Source organism: Pongo abelii, chromosome 10 (assembly GCF_028885655.2).
Source record: "Pongo abelii isolate AG06213 chromosome 10, NHGRI_mPonAbe1-v2.0_pri, whole genome shotgun sequence".
Taxonomy (NCBI): Eukaryota; Metazoa; Chordata; class Mammalia; order Primates; family Hominidae; genus Pongo; species Pongo abelii.
Window position 1 is genome coordinate 75,296,093 of NC_071995.2, and position 23,834 is coordinate 75,319,926.

A 23,834-nucleotide genomic window follows, 5' to 3' on the forward strand; every position below is an offset into this window, starting at 1 on the left:
GAATGGAACCAAGTTGGAAAACACTCTGCAGGATATTATCCAGGAGAACTTCCCCAATCTAGCAAGGCAGGCCAACATTCAGATTCAGGAAATACAGAGAATGCCACAAAGATACTCCTTGAGAAGAGCAACTCCAAGACACATAACTGTAAGATTCACCAAAGTTGAAATGAAGGAAAAAATGTTAAGGGCAGCCAGAGAGAAAGGTCGGATTACCCTCAAAGGGAAGCCCATCAGACTAACAACGGATCTCTCGGCAGAAACTCTACAAGCCAGAAGAGGGTGGGGGCCAATATTCAACATTCTTAAAGAAAAGAATTTTCAACCCAGAATTTCATATCCAGCCAAACTAAGCTTCATAAGTGAAGGAGAAATAAAATCCTTTAGAGACAAGCAAATGCTGAGAGATTTTGTCACCACCAGGCCTGCCCTAAAAGAGCTCCTGAGGGAAGCGCTAAACATGGAAAGGAACAACTGGTACCAGCCGCTGCAAAATCATGCCAAAATGTAAAGACCATCGAGACTAGGAAGAAACTGCATCAACTAATGAGCAAAATAACCAGCTAACATCATAATGACAGGATCAAATTCACACATAACAATATTAACTTTAAATGCTCCAATTAAATGGACTAAATGCTCCAATTAAAAGACACAGACTGGCAAATTGGATAAAGAGTCAAGACCCATCAGTGTGCTGTATTCAGGAAACCCATCTCACGTGCAGAGACACACATAGGCTCAAAATAAAAGGATGGAGGAAGATCTACCAAGCAAATGGAAAACAAAACAAGGCAGGGGTTGCAATCCTACTCTCTGATAAAACAGACTTTAAACCAATGAAGATCAAAAGAGACAAAGAAGGCCATTACATAATGGTAAAGGGATCATTCAACAAGAAGAGCTAACTATCCTAAATATATATGCACCCAATACAGGAGCACCCAGATTCATAAAGCAAGTCCTGAGTGACTTACAAAGAGACTTAGACTCCCACACATTAATAATGGGAGACTTTAACACCCCACTGTCAACATTAGACAGATCAACGAGACAGAAAGTCAACAAGGATACCCAGGAATTGAACTCAGCTCTGCACCAAGCAGACCTAATAGACATCTACAGAACTCTCCACCCCAAATCAACAGAATATACATTTTTTTCAGCACCACACCACACCTATTCCAAAATTGACCACATACTTGGAAGTAAAGCTCTCCTCAGCAAATGTAAAAGAACAGAAATTATAACAAACTGTCTCTCAGATCACAGTGCAATCAAGCTAGAACTCAGGATTAAGAGTCTCACTCAAAACCACTCAACTACATGGAAACTGAACAACCTGCTTCTGAATGACTACTGGGTACACAACGAAATGAAGGCAGAAATAAAGATGTTCTTTGAAACCAACAAGAACAAAGACACAATATACCAGAATCTCTGGGATGCATTCAAAGCAGTGTGTAGAGGGAAATTTATAGCACTAAATGCCCACAAGAGAAAGCAGAAAAGATCCAAAATTGACACCCTAACATCACAACTAGAAAAGCAAGAGCAAACACATTCAAAAGCTAGCAGAAGGCAAGAAATAACTAAAATCAGAGCAGCACTGAAGGAAATAGAGACACAAAAAACCCTTCAAAAAATTAATGAATCCAGGAGCTGGTTTTTTGAAAGGATCAACAAAATTGATAGACCGCTAGCACGACTAATAAAGAAAAAGAGAAGAATCAAATAGATGCAATAAAAAATGATAAAGGGGATATCACCACCGATCCCACAGAAATACTAACTACCATCAGAGAATACTATAAACACCTCTACACAAATAAACTAGAAAATCTAGAAGAAATGGATAAATTCCTCGACACATACACCCTCCCAAGACCAAACCAGGAAGAAGTTAAATCTCTGAATAGACCAATAACAGGAGCTGAAATTGTGGCAATAATCAATAGCTTACCAACCAAAAAGAGTCCAGGACCAGATGGATTCACAGCCGAATTCTACCAGAGGTACAAGGAGGAACTGGTACCATTCCTTCTGAAACTATTCCAATCAATAGAAAAAGAGGGAATCCTCCCTAACTCATTTTATGAGGCCAGCATCATCCTAATACCAAAGCCGGGCAGAGACACAATCAAAAAAGAGAAATTTAGACCAATATGCTTGATGAACATTGATGCAAAAATCCTCAATAAAATACTGGCAAATCGAATCCAGCAGCACATCAAAAAGCTTATTCACCATGATCAAGTGGGCTTCATCCCTGGGATGCAAGGCTGGTTCAATATGCGCAAATCAATAAATGTAATCCAGCATATAAACAGAACCAAAGACAAAAACCACATGATTATCTCAATAGATGCAGAAAAGGCCTTTGACAAAATTCAACAACCCTTCATGCTAAAAACTCTCAATAAATTAGGTATTGATGGGACGTATCTCAAAATAATAAGAGCTATCTATGACAAACCCACAGCCAATATCATACTGAATGGGCAAAAACTGGAAGCATTCCCTTTGAAAACTGGCACAAGACAGGGATGCCCTCTCTCACCACTCCTATTCAACATAGTGTTGGAAGTTCTGGCCAGGGCAATTAGGCAGGAGAAGGAAATAATGGGTATTCAATTAGGAAAAGAGGAAGTCAGATTGTCCCTGTTTGCAGACGACATGATTGTATATTTAGAAAACCCCATCGTCTCAGCCCAAAATCTCCTTAAGCTGATAAACAACTTCAGCAAAGTCTCAGGATACAAAATTAATGTGCAAAAATCACAAGCATTCTTAGACACCAACAACAGACAAACAGAGAGCCAAATCATGAGTGAACTCCCATTCACAATTGCTCCAAAGAGAATAAAATACCTAGGAATCCAACTTACAAGGGATGTGAAGGACCTCTTCAAGGAGAACTACAAACCACTGCTCAATAAAATAAAAGAGGATACAAACAAATGGAAGAACATTCCATGCTCATGGGTAGGAAGAATCAATATCATGAAAATGGCCATACTGCCCAAGGTAATTTACAGATTCAATGCCATCCCCATCAAGCTACCAATGACTTTCTTCACAGAACTGGAAAAAACTACTTTAAAGTTCATATGGATCCGAAAAAGAGCCCACATCACCAAGTCAATCCTAAGCCAAAAGAACAAAGCTGGAGGCATCACACTACCTGACTTCAGACTATACTACAAGGCTACAGTAACCAAAACAGCATGGTACTGGTACCAAAACAGAGATATAGATCAATGGAACAGAACAGAGCCCTCAGAAATAATGCTGCATATCTACAACTATCTGATCTTTGAGAAACCTGACAAAAACAAGAAATGAGGAAAGGATTCCCTATTTAATAAATGGTGCTGGGAAAACTGGCTAGCCATATGTAGAAAGCTGAAACTGGATCCCTTCCTTACACCTTATACAAAAATCAATTCAAGATGGATTAAAGACTTAAACATTAGACCTAAAACCATAAAAACCCTAGAAGAAAACCTAGGCATTACCATTCAGGACATAGGCATGGGCAAGGACTTCATGTCTAAAACACCAAAAGCAATGGCAACAAAAGCCAAAATTGACAAATGGGATCTAATTAAACTAAAGAGCTCTGCACAGCAAAAGAAACTACCATCACAGTGAACAGGCAACCTACAAAATGGGTGAAAATTTTCACAACCTATTCATCTGACAAAGGGCTAATATCCAGAATCTACAATGAACTCAAACAAATTTACAAGAAAAAAACAAACAACCCCATCAAAAAGTGGGCAAAGGACATAAACAGACACTTCTCAAAAGAAGACATTTATGCAGCCAAAAAACACATGAAAAAATGCTCACCGTCACTGGCCATCAGAGAAATGCAAATCAAAACCACAATGAGATACCATCTCACACCAGTTAGAATGGCGATCATTAAAAAGTCAGGAAACAACAGGTGCTGGAGAGGATGTGGAGAAATAGGAAGACTTTTACACTGTTGGTGGGACTGTAAACTAGTTCAACCCTTGTGGAAGTCAGTGTGGCGATTCCTCAGGGATCTAGAACTAGAAATACCATTTGACCCAGCCATCCCATTACTGGGTATATACCCAAAGGACTATAAATCATGCTGCTATAAAGACACATGCACATGTATGTTTATTGCGGCATTATTCACAATAGCAAAGACTTGGAACCAACCCAAATGTCCAACAATGATAGACTGGATTAAGAAAATGTGGCACATATACACCATGGAATACTATGCAGCCATAAAAAATGATGAGTTTATGTCCTTTGTAGGGACATGGATGAAACTGGAAATCATCATTCTCAGTAAACTATTGCAAGAACAAAAAACCAAACACCGCATGTTCTCACTCATAGATGGGAATTGAACAATGAGAACACATGGACACAGGAAGGGGAACATCATGCTCTGGGGACTGTTGTGGGGTGGGGGGAGGGGGGAGGGATAGCATTGGGAGATATAGCTAATGCTAGATGACGAGTTAGTGGGTGCAGCACACCAGCATGGCACATGTATACATATGTAAGTAACCTGCACATTGTGCACATATACCCTAAAACTTAAAGTATAATAATAATAAATAAAAAAAAAAGAAAATGTGGCACATATACACCATGGAATACTATGCAGCCATAAAAAATGATGAGTTCATGTCCTTTGTAGGGACATGGATGAAGCTGGAAACCATCATTCTCGGCAAACTATCGCAAGGACAAAAAACCAAACACTGCATGTTCTCACTCATAGGTGGTAATTGAACAATGAGAACACATGGACACAGGAAGGGGAACAGCACACACTGGGGCCTGTTGTGGGGTGGGGGGAGGAGGAAGGGATAGCATTAGGAGATATACCTAATGTTAAATGACGAGTTAATGGGTGCAACACACCAACATGGCACATGTATACATATGTAACAAACCTGCACGTTGTGTGCATGTACCCTAAAACTTAAAGTATATAAAAAAAAAGTTAAAATACAAAAAAAAAAAAAGAAAATAGGGCTTCTTCATTAAGATGCAACTTTTATCTGATGGAATATTGTCTTGATAGAGCAAAAACACTTGTTGCCGTCTGCTAGAACATTATATTAATAACTGAGCCAACTATGTGAATGATGGCCTCTAGGGTTACACAGTGCACATTGCGCAATTGTATCCAATTATCCTTTAAAAGTACAATGACAGCAAACAGAAAATGGAGCAGCCTACCTGGGTCAATTTCTTTGGAGTCATGAGGATTAAGAGGAGTAGAGTTGTATCCTTTAGATGTGTCAAAGGGCAAAGACAAGATGGAAAGCCAGAACTTGAGTCTCAGTATTATTACAGGATACACAGAAAATAAGAGCTAAATATGGGACCAAGTGGGGAACTAGGATATTGAAGTTGCCAAGAGCCGGGAGTTGGGTAGACAAATGTAATTCATTTATGCAGAAATTTTGAATAAGGAGTGTAGCTTGCCCATTTAGCCCTGAATTCCATCTTTGCTCAGCTACTGCTGCAGCCATCTCCATACTTTCCCCTCTCCTGAGTCATTTCCACCAGCAGACCCACATGCTGTAATCCTGTCTTACAAATTCCTCCCTTGATCCCACGTCTTTTAGATTCTGCCACATTTCTCCACTCCCTTTTATAGCAAAAGTCCTCCAAATAGTTGCCTGTATGTACAGTTTCTACCTTCACACTCTTGAAAACATACCAGCCAGCAAAATCTTTCTTATGAAGTCAGCAATGACCTGCATGTTGCCAATAAAATGATCCACTCTTAGTCTACATGTTCTTGAACGATCATGTGTAGTTAGCACATCTGACCACACTCTCCTTGGAACAATTTATTTTTAAACTTCTCAGCCACCACAGTCTCCTACTTTTCTTCCTGTTTCATCGATCCTTTCCTTCTCAACTGCCTTTCCTGACTTCCCCTGCTCTACTTCACCTCAAATTTTGGGGTACTCCAGGATTTGTGTCTGTCCCTTCTCTACTCTATGCATACATTTTCTCCAGTAATTCCATCGGAATCACTTTCTAAGTGATTTCATCCAGCTTTGTAGCTTTACAATATCACTCATGATTAACTCCCAAGTGTATACACCTGGCCCACACATGGATGCCCTACTGCCTATGTGCCCATGTAACAGGCATCTCAAACAGCCCAGAAGGCAGGGGACTGGACACAGTACTAATTGCAGCCTGTGCCCTATTTTCCAACCACTCTGGCAATACTGATGAAGGAATGAATAATAATAATAACAATTAATATTCAGTGCTTACTTTGTTCTGGGTACTTTTCATATAAAAATATTTAATCCTCACAGCAAATCAATTAGGTAACATTATTTTCATCTCTGATTTACATAAGAGGAAATCGAGGCTCAGAGAGGTTCAAGTCCAATGGCAGAGTCAGTGTTTGAATGGAATAATCAGAAATTAGCAAACATTTTTTGTAAAGGGTCCATTGATAAATATTTTCAGCTGTGTGGTGCATTCTGCCTCTATTGCTATAACTCACATTTGCTCTTGTAGTGTGCAAAGCAGTCACAGACAATATGTAAATGAACACAAAGCTGTGTTCCAGTAAAACTTTATTTATGAAAGCCAGTTGTGAGTCATATTGGACCCACATGTGACCCACCACCTGATTTCATTAATAAAGTTTATGAAACTTTATTTATGATTGTAATAAAGTAGTAGATTGCCAACCGCTGCTTGAAACCATTATTCTTGTATTGCTTGGATTAAATGAATGACTGAACAAGTGAAAGGACCAATGAATGAATGAATGACTCCTCTTTGGTCTCCTCAATCCTCTCATGAGTATTCAGAAGATTGTTACAGAATCACATTACTACCAAGGGTAAAAACACCACAATCTGTCTTTAGGGTGAAATGAGGAATACATGAGTGACAAACCTTACAGGTTTACTGTTTCGGCTCCTGAGTTGGGTCAGGTCAGCAGTGTTCTAGCTCCCTGAGACTCTACTTCCATGACAAAGAACTGCAAATTATAACTTTCTATTTGGGGATCCTTTTCCCTCTAGGGGAAAATATATGTGAAAAGATCTTGAAATGATTGTGGAAAGAGCTTGACTTTGGAGTTAGACTAAGTTCACATATCATGAGCTTGACTTGGAGTTAGACTAAGTTCACATATCATTTTTTTCCCACGTTTTATCTTCTCTGAGGTTCCATTTCCTGATCTGTAAAATAGGGACAAGAATACATATCCTGCAAGATTGTGTCAATACTGGAAGGGGTTAGAGTTCATTTGCCCAGCATAGTGTCTTGATCTGGTAGGTCCTAATCACAAATGGTAGCCACCATCGTTAAGTCCTATCATAACCCTTTAATAACCACTTTAAGGGACAACAGTATGTAGGGCTGCTCAGAAAGCAAAATGTCTGTCTAGAGTGAATTTAATTACAACATCAACTTGCATCCTAACAGCAGCAACTTCACACGGGGATTGTTCATCTGCACTGGTGGATTTCAGATCTCTAGTAGCGCTGAGGTAAATGTACAAGGCTCTAAAGTTCCCATAAGCACATTTTCTCAGGTCAGTCTTTGCCATTTAAATGCAAAGCATGCAATCCTCCCTCCCTCAACACACACCCCAGAGAATTTCTCTATTTAATATGTTTTACGTTAATTTGCCATTGTTTGGGAGTACACAAGGTGTGACAGTCTGATTACTAAGTCAGATTATATATGTGTGTGTGTGTGTGTGTGTGTGTGTATTTGAGATGGAGTCTCCCTCTGTCTTTCCCAGGCTGGAGTGCAGTAGTGCAATCTTGGCTCACTGCAACCTCCACCTCCCAGGTTCAAGCGATTCTCCTGCCTCAGCCTCCCGAGTAGCTGGGATTGTAGGTATGTGCCACGACACCTGGCTAATTTTTGTATTTTTAGTAGAGACAGGGTTTCACCATGTTGGGCAGGCTGGTCTCGAACTCCTGACCTCAAGTGATCTACCTGCCTCAGCCTCCCAAAGTGCTAGGATTACAGGAGTGAGCCACCCCGCCTGGCCAGATAATATTTTTTTGTTACAAAATAACACTGGGATAAGTGCTATTGTTACTTTCAGCTTCTCTTTAATATTGAAATTCACTCAGAAGTTAATTGGTTGACAGAAGAGCTAATCACCCGAGAGAAGTGTTTGAGCAAGGGTATTCCTCCTCTGGTGGTTGGCTGTGAGACTGGGGAGGAGAGCATTACAGGTGTTTTCCATGGTTGCCAATTTCCCTAATGTCTTGGGTGCTGCAAACTGATTTTCCTCTGCCAGCACATTTAGTTTACAAGATGATTCTTGCGTAAAACCCTGCTGGTTACATTTATGAGAACATATGCAAAATTAAACCAGTGACCCAGTAGTCAAATAAAACTTTCCATAAATTGTTGAGCTTGTTCTTTGCTTTTCTTAAAGCAAATGAGCACTTTGTCTATTAATTTTCCAAATAAATGCTCTTGTAACAAATATAAGCTTTATGGGTCCAGAATGGGGTGCAAGCAACAAAACTGCACCCTCCCAGTGAGATCAAAGACCTCCCTCTGTTTACTGGACACAGGTTAGGGCCCCCATGCCTGGTTCTACTAACACAGGCCCAGCATCTGTGGCAGCACCTCAGGACATTACTTAGTAAGCCAGAGCTCAGAATCAGTTGGACATAAGGTCTCACGATAATTTGGACTTCACCCAGGCAGGCCTCAGGTAGAACTCGCTCCATATGGTGACTGTGTTAAGCAAATAAGATGCCTTATTTAGCACCAACAGGAGCCTCTGTATTTCTTCCTGGGTGCACTAGTAAAGAACACAGATGTCAGTCAACACTCTGTTAGGATACTGGGGGAAGAGAGAATGAGAATATAAATGCACAGAATGTATTTAATTGTGCTATCCAACCAGATTTTTCACAGAACTTTTGGCTCATGGTAAAATCTTGGGATTCTACCATTCTAGTCACTTTTGAGGAGTTTTTGCATTTGTTGTTACCACCGTCATCATTATCAATCATTTAATGAGCTAACCTGTAAGGTGTTATGGCAGGAACTGTGGAGGATCCCCAAAAAGAAATAGGAGACATAATCCCTACCAGAGATCCCATCCTCACCTAGGAATGGTCATTGCTGACTGGGGGGCGGGGAGGCTGCAGGAAGATGATAGTGAGAAGGGAGCTCATTAGCTCCTTGAACTCAGATAATTTGGGATTTTGGGACATATCTCCAAGAATCCTATTTATGCAGAACACACATATCTCTTTGGAGAACTGGGTGGGGAAAAGGGGACTCTGGTACTGGTGAGTCAGGGTTCTAAGCCCTTGAGTATTTCTAAGGCTGGTGAATGAACACCAAAGTGAAAGAAATATCTCTAGTGTGAGGCAGCATATCCTGTGTATGTAGGTGTGCCCATGGATGGCACCCAGCAGGAAGCTACATTCTGGCATTTGCTATCTGGCATTTGAGTCTATACCTGATGGTTAGGGACTAGCCTACGGCAAACAATGCTTTGATCATGAATCAGCCTCAAGTTGTCCTGAGGCCTTTTTCTTCATTCAGTTTTTCATAACATTTCCTACATCTTGCACAGAAAGATAAGACTTTCAGGTGCCTTTTACAGCAGGGAGCTGATGTGCTCAAGCACAAGAGTAGAACATTTCCCAGCTGTTCACCCTTAGAACTAACTTTGAAATGACAAGTTCTTTCTTTTTTTTCATTTTTTCTATCTCAGCATTTATAATCCTTGCACTTCTGATCTTAATCTTTCTAATAGATTATACACTTCTTGAGGACAGGAACTATACCTCTTTTCTCTGCTGTATATTCTGATTTTAGCCTTCTTTCTAATAGATTATAAACTTCTTGAGGACAGGAACTGTACCTCTTTTCTCCGCTGAATAGACCCAGTGCCTACTAGAGGGGAATCCTCTTCCTCCCATTCAATATGAAGTAGCATTTAGGAAGCCTTCCCAGAATATGTAAAGGAGGCACTTCAGCCCCAGTCTCCCTGATTCTTCTCGACAAGTGAATATTTCTGCATTAGGACATGCAATTAAATGTGCACATGTACCCTAAAACTTAAAGTATAATAATAATAAAATAAAAAAAAATAAAAAAATAGATAAATTAAAAAAAGTCAGCATGAATTGAGGAAACAAGGAATGCATTGATTCTTGATTCTAAAATTATTATATGGCAATAGCACGGCTTTGCTTTCATAGTAAGCTTAACTAATATTAATCAGCTTCTCTCTCCAGAATGCATTTCAATTAATGGAAGGAGAAGAAACTCTGAAGTGTATTGGATGAGGGACGAACTGGACTGTTAACGTTTCAGCTGAAGAATTTACAAGTATGTGAAAATCTACACTATATATGCCTTGATAGAATACATGTTTACTATTTTCAATATTTATTGGCTGTTTACAGTGTGCCAAATAGTTTCTTGACAGGATGTTCCCTGAATAAGCCTATAATTTACTTTAGGGGTTTGACTATGGATGTAATTTAACGTGATAGGACAGAAAAATGACTCCATTAATCAGATTGATGTATTTGTAAATTAAAATAAATAAATCAGGATTTATGCTCCTATAGTACATTTATTATAAATAAATATTAGGAGTCTACATATAGACTACATTAAAATAATAAATATTTTAAAGAAAAGGTCATATAAATAGTTCACTTTCAAGTTATTTAGCTTACAGAGTTTGTCCTAAATCTTCCCATAACTAAAGAATATATTCAATGTGTAGGTTGTGTTTTCTTTGGAATTTGTTGTGTTAAATGATTAGTAATTGAAACAGTACAGAACTTCCTTTGCTTTGAAGTATGTATATGTCTGGGCACATTTCTGCTGTCGTAGTTTAGAGCGATTTTTTTCCCCCTTTGCTCTTACATGATTACTGCAGAATTTTTTTTTTTTTAGTAAGAGAAGCTGGTTGCAAGTCCAGCAATAAAATAGGCAAAGTAGAACTTTCAGTGAAAAACAAAATTCGCTTCTATGTGATTGACCAGAAGGAGGCTCCCTTCCACCTCACTGTGTAAAGTTAGAACAAAAGCTTCTAAACTTACATCTTCCCAGGCAGCTCTAGTTTTTCCCAAGCTGTATCTGTCATTGGTGGTGGTAGGAGGGGGTACCCTGAAATTTTCCCTGGAGGAACAGAATTTAGAGATGCATCACTGGTAAGAAGGCTTCAGCAATTGCAAAGTACACTTCCTTCTACCAGCTCCTTCACATAATTTTCTCTCTTGGTTGAATAACTATGGAAGTAGAATGATACTTACTAGAGACTGGAAACAGTGTATGGGGGAGGGAGAAGGGATGAAGAAAGGTTGGTTAATTGGCACAAACATACAGTTAGATAAAGTTCTAATTTTGGATAGACTAGGGTAACTACAGTGAAGAATAATGTATTGTATATTTCAAAACAGCTAGCTGAGAGGACTTGAAATGTTCCCAACACATAGAAATGATAAATGCTTGAGGTGATGGACATTCTAAATACCCTGACTTGATCAATATGCATTCTGTGCATTTAACAAAATATCACGTGTACCCTATAAATATGTGCAAATATTATATATCAATTAAAAAATGAAATTCTCCTCACTAACTTTGAATATCACATTATTCCTTAACTTTGTTGCTACAGTGTTGTTTTTTTCAAACTTATGCTTGAATCTCTAATACAATATTTTAAAAATTAATTTTTTGGAATGAATCAAAGCAGTTGGATTTTAAAAAACATACAGTTGTGGCTGCTACTTGCCTATTTGTGTTAGTCTCTATGTATCTATAAGAAACACTTCTCGTGTTTGTAACATAGGATAATCACAATTCACTCCAAATGCTCTAATTACATTGCATTTTCCAATGAAGAGGATACCAGGAGATTCAGAATGTTGAACAAAAACTCCCAAATCTTTGGAGAGTAAAGAGGGATGTGAAGATGCACTCATCACTGCAGGCATATTGTCCACCATAATATGTCACGAGATCATTTTCAATCAATTAATCTTCCTGTTGTTGTCCTTCATAGTCAAGAAAGGCAATTTGTGTGTTTATTGCAAAAACAGCATTGTTGCTCTTCTGAAAACCCTTGCCCTTTAACAACAGAGCAGAGGTGGTTATGAAATAGCCAACTGTTACTAATTTTGGAGGAGTAACATCTCAAATAAACTGTCTTCTGGAGATGCTGATGGAGTCAGTGAACAGCAGAATGATGATGAGTTTATCTGTGCTAATTGTGCCTTTGAGGATTTGTTCATAGGCAGGGTACAGAACGGATTGGTGCTGTACTTTAAACCTCTGATTGGCATGAAGATTCTGGTTTTGGAAAACTATGGAAGGCAGAATAATGTTCCCCAAGGATGTCTGTGCCAAATCCCTGCAACTTATGAATATGTTACATTACATGGCAAAAGGAGTTTTGCAGAGGTAATTAAGGTGTGGTATTAAAATGGAGAGATTATCCGGGGGGGACTCAATTTAATCACATAATTTTTAAAAGCAGAGAATGTTCTCCAGATGGAGGAAGATGTAGTGGAAAGAAGGGTCAGAGAATTCAGAGAGTGACAAGTATTTGATGCCCTCTTTCTGATTTTGAGATCTAAGGAGTCACATGCGAGGATGGAGAGAAGCTTCCAGAGCTAATGATGGCCACTGATTGACGGCCCACAAGGAAACAAGGACCTCAGTCTTACATCCCCACAGAACTGAATTCAGCCAACAACATGAATTAGCTTGGATTAAATTTTCCCTCAGTGCCCCCAGTAAAGAATGTAGCCCTGCCAACATCTTGATTTTAGCCTGCTAGTACTCATTTTAGATGGATACCCTACAGAAACTGTGATAATAAATTTGTGTTGTTTTAAGTCACTAAATTTGGGTATTTTGTTACAGTAGCAGTAGAAAACTAAAACATGGGAAATATTTTGAGGGAAATGATGCTTATATTGCATTACTACTTTGCTCTAGACTATTATGATAAACCATGGCTTCGTGAATTCAGTTCAATGACTCTAGGCTTTAGCCATGCAATATTAACAAATGGGATATTAACAATATTAACAAATGGGATAAAAACCAAGACTTGACAAATGTGTTAGTTTCCTATTTCTGTTTTAACAAATTACACAAACTTACTGGCCCAAAACAAAACAAAAGCATTATTTTATAGTTCTGTAGATCAGAAGTGTCATTGGGCTAAAATCAAGGTGTCAGCAGGGCTGCATTCTTTCTGGAGGCTGTAGGGGAGAATTTCATTGTCTTGTTCAGCCTCTAGAGAATGCCTGTATTCCTTGGCTTGTGGCCCTTCCACTTTCATTTTCAAAATCAGCAGCATAATGTGGACAAATGTCTTACTCCTACCTCCTCTTATAAAATATTTTTTTGATTGCATTATTGGGTCCACCTGGATAATCCCAGACACTCTCCCCATCTCGCCTTAACTTAATCACACTGCAAAGTGCCTTTTGCTATTTAAGGTAACATATTCACATGTTTGGAAGTTTTAGAGCATAGATGTCTTCGGGGGGGCCTTTATTTTATTTTATTCTGCTTACCACAGTAAGTGTTTGCGTGTTGGGTTAATACTGTTGAAATACTCACTATTACAGTGCTCTTTCTTGGAACCAAATTGCTGTTCTGTGAGAATTTAATTAACAATATACAGTGCCCTCTATAGAGCAGAACCAAGTCCTCTGGCCAACACACCCAACTGAGCTCCCTACCAGCAGCCAACACTAGTGCCTACTATGTAAGTGACAGCACTGTAGACCTTCCCGCTAGCTCGTTGCCCCAGTCATCAGCACAGAAGCCAAAATGTCTAGTTAACACACAGAACCATGAGAGATAATACATGTTTGTTGTTATTTTAAGCTCCTAAATTTTGGGAGTAGTGTGTTATACAATGAATACTTAACACTGTAGCCTGTTTTGTAAGTGAGCTAACTACTAGAAATTAAAGAATTCTGCTTAGAGTAATATAGGTTCTTCTATCACATATTCAGGATTAAATTGATGACAGAGGTCAAAATATGTAAAGTCCTTAGCACAGGGAGTGGCATATAGCAAGTCCTCTGAGATATTAGTTACTTTTTCCCAGACAATCTTTTTGATGCAGAGATTACCTCCTACTACTCCAGTAAAAAGGAGAGGATTCCTCTCTGTTAGGTATATATTTAATTTCATATGTAACACAACATAGTATATTGTCTAATAATTTTACTTGGTGGTCTGTGATTTAAAGTTATAAAGCCTTAACTGAACAATACTTATTTGCTCCAAAAAATCATTTCTCTGAAAATATAACATCATAACTAAATTTTATAATATAAAGTAGAGCCTTGCAGTTCATATTGTTTAATTGCTCTGTCACATAAGAATCTTAGAATTTTTCGTAGTTTGTTCAATTGCTGTAAATGACTTCTGAAAGTAATATAATTATAACTTGTAACGGTAAATGCATTCATAGAATTCATGGAGCAAGCTGAATATGTAACTGTTCATTTGGAGCCGAGTTGATTACCATTTGAAAACAGTTAATGGAATAGCTGATTAGAATACATTGCAAAGAATCATGATTTAATTTTACATCACCTAGAAAAAATCTGATGCCATGCGTGTTAATGGCAGTTTTGAGGGGCATAAGGATTGACGTATTTTCCTGAGCTAAGCAATATACGCAATGCTGGCTCAGTGAAAAACTTGTATTTCAAAATACATGAAGTAAGTTATACAATATAACTTTATGTGATTAAATTCATGTGAGTATTAAAAATGTGAGTGAAGTTTATGAGTAAGGTTTAAGCTCACTTAAAGCAATGCACTGTGTGATTTGGGCAGAAATCTAGCTCAATGGTGGCTTTCAAGTTTTCACAGAAGACTATTTGAATAGATTACGTTCACTTTGTTTTCAACCTGCTTTTCTCCTCCCCACTTTGGAATCTCTACATTGAAGTTACAGAGATTTTTTTTTAAACCCACAAAACTGTTATGTCATTCCATGCTTAAAGTGGTTTTCCCCTTACCTCCATATAAAGTCCAAATTCTTTAACTCACCATAAAGGCTGTGTCTGATCTGCCACTGATGATCCTGCAGACTTAATCTCTTGAGAGTTTCCTCAACTTCTGTAGTTTCAGTCATGGAGAAGAACTTGTAATTCCCTGAAACTCTTTCCTCTCTAGGTAATGTGGCCTGACTATTTCCTACACACCTATAAAGCCTCATTTAAGTGTCACTTCATCTAGGAAGCTTTTCTTGACCCCTTTTCCCAAGTAGCAACTCTACGTGCACCTACGGCACCTGAGTTTCACTCATTTGATGACACTGATCAAGCTATATCACAATAGCATGTTTGTCTTAATTGAGCATGTGCACCCTTAATTGAGCATACGCACCCTGCAAGAAGTACTGAATGGAGTCATAATTGAATTTAATGCCAAGTACCATACCAGGTACGTAGAGGAGCTCAATACAAATTTGTTAAATAAATAATGGATGCATTTGTTCAAAGTGAGTAGAATATAAAGAACCTCTATCAGTGCAAGGCATTTAGTAGGCACTGGGTATATGTTCATTCATTCATCCCTCATCATGGATCAATACCGCAGGATCCATCATTAGTTGTATGCCATTTCCCACTGGTTTACCATGTGTTATTTACAAAGAAGTAAGCTGTTTAGTTGTATGGTAACATCCTATAGAGTGATTTTCTTGGACTAAGACAAGCTAGATTCCATGAAAACTGAAACTGTAGTTTCTGATCTCAAGGCTTTTGCATAGTCTTATGACTTAATGCTTTCCCTTTCAGGCTTGGCTGGCTCCTTATTCTTTTTTAAATTCTTTTGTTCTGTTCTTTTTTTATTCCTATAAATCTAAGGGGTACAAATGCAATTTTGTTCCATGGATATATTGCATAGTGATAAAGTCTGGGCTTTTAGTGTAACATCAATAGCATAATTTAATGGTGAGATAGGGTCTATCACTCAAAAAGTATAAATTGTACCTATTAAGTAATTTCTCAGGTCTCACCTCCCTCCCACCCTTTTATTCTTCCAAATCTGCAATGTCTGTTTATTCCACACTTTTTGTCCATGTATACACATGACTTAGCTCTCACTTATAAGTGACTACATGTGGTATTTCATTTTCTGTTCCTGAGTTGTTTCACTTAAAATAATGGTCTCTAGTTCCTTTCATGTTGTTGCAAAAGACATGATTTCATTTTTAAATGGCTGAATAGTATTTCATTATATATATAATATATATATCCATTATATATTATATATATGCACACACCCACATATATAAAATATATAATTTAAAAAATCCAATCATTCATTGATAGACACTTAGATTGATTACGTATCTTTGCTATTGTGAATAGTGCTGTGACAAACATATGAATGCAGGTATCTTTATGATAGCATTTTTTTTTCTTTTCCTTTGAGTAGATATCAGTAGTGGGATTGCTGGATCGAATGATAGTTCTATTTTTGGTTATTTGAGAACGCTATATACCGTTTTTCATGGGGGCTATACTAATTTACATTCACACTAAAAGTGCATAAGCATCCTTTTTTCCGTGCCCATTCACCAAGATCTGTTGTGTTTTGAATTTAAATAATAGCCATTCTGGCTAGGGTAAGATGATATCTCATTGTAGTTTTAATTTGTATTTCTCTGATGATTAATAATATTGAGCATTTTAAAAATATGCTTCTTGGCCATTTGTATATCTTCTTTTGAAAAATATCTATTCATGTCCTTTCCTCACTTTTTAATGGGGCTATTTGTTTTTTGTTGTTGTTGAGTTGTTGAACTCCTTGTAAATTCTGGATATCAGTCCCCTGTTGGATGTGTACTTTCCCATTCTGCAGGTTGTCTGTTCACTGTTGGTTATTTCTTTTGCTATGCAGAGCATTTTAGTTTAATAAAGTCCCATTTGTCTATTTTTGTTTTTGTTGCTTTTGCTTTTGAGGTTTTAGTCATGAATTCTTTGTCTAGACCAGTGTCCACAAGAATTTCCCCTAGGATTTCATAGTATTTTTTATAGCTTTAGGTCTTACTTTTAAGTCTTCAACCCATTTTGAGTTGATTTTTGTATATGGTGGGAGACAGGGGTCCCATTTCATTCTTCTGCATATGGCAATCCAATTTTCCCAGCACCATTTATTGAAAAGGGTATCCTTTCCCCAGTGTATGTTTTTGTTGACTTTCTCAAATATCCGTGGACTTTAAATGTGTGACTTTGTTTCTGGGTTCTTTATTCTATGTGTCTATTTTATTCCAGTACCATGCTGTTTTGGTTACTATCCAGAGATGTCCAATCTTTTGTCTTCCCTGGACCACATTGGAAGAATAAGAATTGTCTTGGGCCACACATAAAATACACTAATGATAATTGATGAGCTAACAAAAAATCACACAAAAAAATCTCATAATGTTTTAAGAAAGTTTACGAATTTGTTTTGGGCTGCATTCAAAGCCATCCTGGGCTGCATGCAGCCTGTGGGCCATGGGTTGAACAAGCTTGTTATAGCCTTATAGTATAATTTGAGGTCAAGTAATGTGACATCTGCAGCTTTGTTCTTTTCATGTAGGATTGCTTTGGCTATTGGGGCTCTTTTTTTGTTCCATATGAATTTAAGAATTTTTTTTTCTAATTCTGTGAAAAATGATATTGGTGTTTTCATAAGGATTGCATTGAATCTATAGATTGCTTTGGGTATTAGGGTCATTTTAATGATATTGATCCTTCTGATCCATGAGCATGTGCCTGTGATGTTTTTCATTTGTTCGTGTCATCTACAATTTCTTTCATCAGTGTTTTGTAGTTTTCCATGTAGAGCTCTTTTGCCTTCTTGGTTAACTATATCTTGATTTGGTTCTCAACTTGATCATTACTGGTGTGTAGGAATGGTACTGATTTTTGTAGGTTAATTTTGTATCCTGAAATGATACGGAATTCACTTACTAAGGTCTCAGCTTCAACGGTTTCTCTTAAGGATTTTCTTGACCACTTAACCCAAAGTCCTCCCTTCTGCAGTCTTCAATTGGTGATTTGAAGTAACTATCACATGGAGTAGTTTTAGTGTCTATTTGTCACTATATAAAATGATCTTGCTTTTGTATTTCTTTTACTCATTGACTGTAACTGTCTTCCAGAATAAAAGTCTATGAGAACAGGGCCTTGCCTGTTGCCCTAGTACTTTTAACACTCCCTGGTATGGGTTGGGTGAATACATGCGTAAAGTAACCTTATAAGACAGCTTCCTTAGTATTATTACATGGGCCAGTATTTCTCAGGATCATTTCAGTTCCTTAAACAAACAAAAATTCTCATTAGACAAATATTCAGTTGCCCATGTGTGGTGATACACTTGATAAAATTTGCGCATCCTATGTTGACTTTTCATCAAGTCAATAGAATAGATGGCTAATTCTATCATCGTAACTATTAGTGGCTTTCATTGGGAATGAGAGAAACTGGCCAAGTGATTTTGTATAACCTATTAATTTGGAAAGTACTGTGACAAAACAATAGAATTTTAATTTTTTTAAGAACAGAACATAAGAGTAATATAAACACAAAATAAATTTTGACAAAATTTGTTTCTCAGGGAAATGTTAGTCGACTTTTCTTTGATTTTTTTCTTGAGTGGGATTGTGTCTTAAACTCTGAAAGGAGGGCAGTATTTGGGGGAAAACATTTTGATTTTTTCTGTACCCTTCACTGAACTCCCTCTACATGAGGGAGAATGACATAATTTAATGGTGAGATAGGGTCAGGAAATTATTCACTGGCTCATGATTTAACAATAGGTAGAGGTACCACGCAGTCTCTCTCTGGCATTTCACAGGGGCTGTTATACAGTCCATGATGCTCCACACAGTTGGTTGAGTAAGAGATCTTTGCAGATTCAGATTTTCCCAAGATAGGCCCCAAGGTCTAGTACTGGGGAGCTTTACTACTGCTTAAATACAGCTAATACCAGAGAGGGCTAAATACATTTGATGGTTTATTTTGATCCCTATCTGGTTTCCTTTGTTGATTTTTCAACTCATTGGAATTCGTAGGGAAAAGAATAAGACAGTGGGCTTTCTAGAACCTCCAACACCGTAATTCCCACTTCCTTCTACAAATGAGAAAGCTTCTTTGGTTTTCTAGGTGAAGAAAAATTTAGAGAATATGAGAAAATTCCATGTTATTATCATCAAAGAACAACATGGGAATAATGCGTTTTTTAAGTAAAGTAAAAATGTAGGATTTAGAAATGACTTTTATTCAGAACCTGAAGTTGTGGCAGTTAAATGATTCCTGTGGCTCTGTGGTATTCCTGCCATGTGAATCTGGAGCCCAGCTGAGTAATACTCTGCATTTGGCTAGAATCAGCAAAGCATTAACAAGTAAACATTTCTGGTTGTCAATTATTAAGCAGTATACTGTTTTCCTTTATTTTCACTAATTCTGTACACTTCTGCAATGAAATGGTGAAGAGTACTTGTGGTAATTGCTGGGTTTCTATATTTGTCTTAGAAATTGACACTTCATAAACACCAAAGTGCTATTTTATAGGTGCTATGTTTGCACATGTGTAGAAACTTAATAATTGTCACTACAATAATTTGATATTCTTTAAAGGGATATGGAAAGTAGAATAGAATTTTTTAAAATTTTCATTTTAATTTGACTCCACTCTAAGCTCCTAGGACTCTAACAATCTCATCTGACTGAAATTCAGATTTAAACAATGGGCCAACGTACTTTGATATCTAAGAATAAATGTTAGAGCCTCTTCTAAGTTGACAATAAATTCTGCTTGTGTATAAAGATGCTCAAGAAATGCCCTTTTATGCTTACGTAATGAAAGGGCATTTCTATTAAGAGGTGATAAAGGAGCAGAAAGTGGCAAATACTGTCTTGTCTTAGGAAAAAAAGCTATGGATCTTTTAAATGTCAAGAATGGAATTTATCAAAATTGCCTAAAATTTTGGAAAGTAAAAAATTTTAATACAAACCACAGTCTTGATTATTTCAGCTTGTGGCATTTCTTATATAACCTTTAACCCTTATCATCTTCTGACTATGATATGCAAGAGGACTGATAAATAATGATGCAGATTTTTGTTTTTTATTTTCCTAGGCTTACAGAATCAGAAGTCAAACCTACCCATTTTGTGATCTAATCAATTTTCTTTGGTTTAACACCAAGACTAAGGCATCCCCTTCTTAGGCTCTTCCAGCTTATCTGAACTTAGAGTTTTAGTCATTCATATAAAGCCTGTCATGCTGGTTTTTTATTTGAAAATGGGTCCCAGCTGCTCTGGCTTTCTTAATCCCTCCCAGAAAGGCATAAGCGACAGCGTCTCCCCCTGGGAGAATGCAGCTCCAAAGCTTTTTCTCCTAGGTAGGGAAAGTGCAAAGCCAGACACTATTATCATGCTTACTTCCCCAGCTGGCTAATTAGATCAATATATGGTTTATATTTTGATGAATAGACAGGCATATAAGCATGTGTGTTTGTATATATATATGTGTATAATATATAAAAATATATAGAGAGAGATAATGGAAATTGTTATTTAATTAGCATTTTTAAAACTTCTATCAGGTTCTAGCATATAATAAGGATTCATTTTCAATGAATACTTGAAAATGTGAAGAGATAAAAGTATTACATAGCCAGTACAGGAAATTTTGTAAGTTTAAATATTTCCCCATATTTTGTGTTTAAAATAAGATTGAAAGCTAAGTATTTGACTTATATGTTTTAAATCCAATCAAAGAACTGAAGACTGTGAACTCATTCTCTAGCTTCTTTTTATAATTATATAACTTTAGTTTTGAACCCGCTCTCTAAGAACTTTTAAATTATTATCTCTTATCTATATTTGATATTATTAAATCATTCACTTTTACATTTAGAAATTTTTAAACCAAAGAATTCATAGGATAGTTTTAATTTGTATACCTTTTATATATGATATATAAAATTTTGTTCCTGAGTAAAGTTATAGACTCTATTCTTATATCCTATATTATGCCAGTGATGTATAACAAAATATACTTTATTTATACTCAGAGTAGATACTTACATTCTTTTTTCTTTTCACACATCAAGGGTAATGTGCTGACATCATAACAAGGTTTGAGGGAGGCCCATCTCACAAAAATGTGGAAACCCAATCATCAAGCTTATGAACCACAAAAGGATCTAGATACTGATGTTCTTATATACTTATTTCTTATGTTGAATAGTGCAATTCAAATTCTATTCTTGAAGCTTAAAGATAACACTGGAGCTGGCCCAAACTAGTAAAATATATGATTGTGAATGGAGTTTATCAAAATGTAGACACAGTAAGTATCCTAAAGCTTTAAATCTACTTCTGAAACAATGACAAGCAGGCATTTTGCCAGTGCTAATTTGCTTTACTCTATTGATTCAAGCTTTATTGGGCATTCTATTGTCTCTTCTAGGGAAGGCATAAGTGGAATACAGAACAGTGAAGCTTTATTCAAGATAATGTTGTACTCATGAATCACGCCACCTAATACCTGCACTGCTTAGACATGCAGAACATAAAGCATCTTCTCAAGATATCTCAGTAAAAGATATCTCTTCTTATATACAAAAGTGGAATTTGTTTTGTGCAATCACTTCTTGGTACAGTTACAATAGAAAATTCTCAGATGTACTCCACTACTTTAAATAGATTCCTGCATCATTGAAAAAAAATTTCCAAGTCAACATAGTCTTAAAACCTAGTCAATCTTTTCTTTAACATCTTGAATGAATAAAAGCTCACTCCCCTTATTACTACTTATTGCTGCCTGTCTGTCTCTAATTGCACACCCTCTCTGAGCACATTATTGAGTGAGGATAAAAAAGCATGCATTGTTTTTTTTTGTGCAGTAAAGTCATCAGAATATTATATGTTCAAGGGAGAAGAAAAAATTTTTGAAGACAAATGGAATGGTGATCTCATTTTTCATCCTTATTATAGGCTAAGCATAACAGTCATGGTGTGACTATGACTGTCTGAGCAACTGATTTACATTTCTCCTTTACTACATTTCTTGCCCTGGTTGAATGACATAATGGGTATTTGTCCAATTCATTGTTCTCGGGAGAGCTGGCTTCTTATTTTCTGTTCAGTTAGAAACACCAAATCCTGTTTTTATACATTAATATCATCTACTAGGTGTCAATACAAAGCCTTTAAATATAGGGCTTTGCAGAAGAGGGATTTAGATTCAGGGTTTCTAGAGTTTAGAAGAGGATAACCCTATGTATGCAGTTCAAAAATTTACATTTGTTTCTTAACACAGGTATTGATCATGATTTTCTATTTTGGTAAACTTTAGATATGAAGGTAAAATAAGCTGACATCTAGCTTCTTTGTGTGTTTGAAAAATGGCTTCAATGAGGGAGGTCTGTTGGTTACTGCAGCAGAGTGAATAGAACAGCAGGATAGCACAGAAGCTGAAAAAATGTTCTCATAGCATCTCAGTGGGGTTGAAAATAGGTACTACTCTTTTATCAAAAAAGAAAATAGGACATCATAAAGTTCATGATATCCACTTAGAGTTATCTATTATTATTCTTTAATATCTTAAAATGTAAAATTTGTAAATAGATCACCAAACAGGTGAAACATTTAAAGCTATTCCTTTTTCTTCTTTATTAAAGAGATCAAACCTAAAATAAAAATTTAAAAATAATAATAAAAGAAGAGATGAGCCACTGCTCTTCTTCTTGCTGGGTGGGTCATTTTACCTGAAGGACATCCTTGCTTTGGTTTTTACCTGTTTTGTTAGGTCTTCCTCTTACTGATGGAAGATGCTCCCTTGTGGTAAGCAGAGTAAACTGTAAACTTAATTAAAAACCAAAAGTATACTGTAGATTTATCTTTAATCAAACCATAGGGCAACTTTGACTAATTTATTTTTACCAGGCAGTACATTTAGGCTAAAAGTAGGGACAGCCAGTATAATGGCTAAATACTGAAGAGGAGTGGACAACATGGGAAGAACAATCTGAAAATTCACTAATTGGTGGTATAATTGTGAAAGACAGGCTTTTAGGATCATATGGTGTTAGAACAAGGTTACTTAGTTCAACCCACTGATTGTATAGAAGTAAACCCTGATCCCAGAGAGATGAAGGGGCACCCACTCAAATGTAAATGGGCTGGCCGTTGGAGGCTGGGGGATGTAGGGCACTGCCCTCTTCTGGGGTCCAGCTTGTTGCTGGTAGGAAGCAAAATGGGACCAGTACTACCAGTCTTCAAGGGAAGGCATAAATCTAGATGTTAATGTAAAATTTTCCAATTTTAAAATATTGGCAAGTACATAATTCAAAAATTTTGAAACATTAAGTCATACAATATGTCTGTGGGTCTCAAGCTTGTAACTTTTGGGTGAAAACATGTGACATAGTCCATAAAATTCTTCTTTAATAACTATAAACATAAAATAAGAGTTTTACAAAATTATAACTACAGTAACCAACATAGCATGGGATGGCTACAAAAACAGACACATACATCAATGGAACAGAATAGAGACCCAAGGAATAACGCCACACACCTACAATCATCTGATCTTCAACAAAATCAGCAATAACAAGCAATGGGGAAATGACTCCCTATTCAATAAATGGTACTGGGATAAACGGTTAGCAATATGCAGAAGATTGAAACTGGACCCCTTTCCTACACCATACACAAAAATCAATTCAAGATGGATTAAAGACTTAAAAATGAAACCTAAAACTATAAAAACCCTGAAATGTAAGGTAGGGAA

At 36.9% G+C, this 23,834-nt stretch overlaps 1 long non-coding RNA gene and 1 other non-coding gene across 3 annotated transcripts in view; one reads left to right on the plus strand and one right to left on the minus strand.

Annotated features, from left to right (window-relative positions):
* LOC129049171 (uncharacterized) overlaps nt 1-21,849 on the plus strand; it is a 52,286-nt gene extending 30,437 nt beyond the window's left edge. Inside the window, exons 2-4 of one of the 2 annotated variants that reach the window (XR_008512006.2) lie at nt 10,272-10,365; nt 21,148-21,386; nt 21,507-21,849. This is a non-coding gene — a long non-coding RNA (uncharacterized LOC129049171). The remainder of the gene's footprint in view (nt 1-10,271; nt 10,366-21,147; nt 21,387-21,506) is intronic. The other variant, XR_008512005.2, reaches the window with a different exon arrangement.
* Nucleotides 21,141-21,240, minus strand: LOC112136003 (small nucleolar RNA U13). Its single transcript, XR_002917216.1, has one exon. It is a non-coding gene; the product is annotated as a small nucleolar RNA U13 (small nucleolar RNA).
* Nucleotides 21,850-23,834: the final 1,985 nt, after the last annotated feature.